We start from the raw sequence: 1,403 nt of genomic DNA, 5'->3' as shown, positions 1-1,403 counted from the left end.
TGTTGCTTGCTAGATGTCACTCAAATTCAAAACTTGCAATATCAGTAATCAAAATAAGATATAGATGTCATGTCATGTCCAAGTTTCAAGTATATACCATGTTTTCAACTCCAATGAGCATGGTATAGTAGCTTTTTTAAGTGACTCTATACGTATTAGTCGATGAGTCTAAGTACATAATCAATTGATATTACTGATATTTACATATGTGAGTACAACTTTAAGATTGTTATCTCCTGTGTTATCTCAGCCCGCGCTTGGTTCCATGTTATCAGATTTGGATTGATTCATAACATAGAAGTGAATAGGTGATCACTGAGAGTTATCAGAAACCAGCCACTGTATGAAGAGTTCAAAGTCTTCTTCATAAATGCGCTACTGCCCATTGCATATCATCCATCAGGCTACTTTAAAATAATTATGTTATTCAGATTCTACTGTGGACTGATTTTCTGATCATACATTCAGATTTAAGTGGCAGTTAAGTTAATCATTATAAATTGTTGGTTGCTCTCTTGGTTGGTGTGACATATACCCGAGACATACAGCCTGTTTCAAAAAAATTGTGCAAGTAAAAAGCACCCTCTTTGGCAATTAGAAAATACTGTTGTGACATGATGCTTACATCAACCTCAAGGACGTAGTCTTAGTTCTCGAATGCCGTTTGTTCTGTTCAATTTTCTTGTTCTAATCTCGAGATGTGTTTAGTTAACAACGTAAGGGTAAAATCACAATTGTGCCACTTTTACTAGGGAAGAGGGTCATAACTAGTACATGTAAATCAATGATAGCATCAAGTTTATCAAGAGTTCATTCGTGAAATCAATCGAATGCATTGATTATACAACAATACAAAATTGTTTTTACTGTTTTATCACGATACAGGTATAATGATTCTCTTTTTCCACTTAAAACGGATTAAAAGATAAATACATATTTCACATTCTGCAGTCAAATTAAATACATGTACTATATGTCACTGATTTTATCATGGTAAATACTGTTCTCTTTGTCACTCAAAACATGTTAAAAGACAGACAAATGTTGCACACTCTGTGGTAAAATTAAAATCATGTCAACGAAATATTGCACATCATAATTATACGTTTTTTTCATTAAATCATAAGCATATTTCCGAGTGTGCAGCAGCTGAATCCGACATTGCTTGAAATCAACAGTTTAGTCCATTTTACAGTTTGGTCTTTAACATTATTGGTCGTGTAGCCTACATGGGTCACTCAGAGCCCCTTCCTTCTGTGTGACCGTCACCTGTAGCAATGCATCTTGCTGCTCTCGTCTTCAATACTGAACAATTGTTACATAATCATTTCTAATCTTACAAATAAATGTTCTTTTATTAACTGTACTGTACAGGTATTTGGATATAACATTCTATTCAATTT

This window comes from Amphiura filiformis, chromosome 9 (assembly GCF_039555335.1).
Source record: "Amphiura filiformis chromosome 9, Afil_fr2py, whole genome shotgun sequence".
NCBI lineage: Eukaryota > Metazoa > Echinodermata > Ophiuroidea > Amphilepidida > Amphiuridae > Amphiura > Amphiura filiformis.
The sequence above is the reverse complement of the archived record's forward strand: the minus strand, read 5'-3'. Positions refer to the sequence as shown.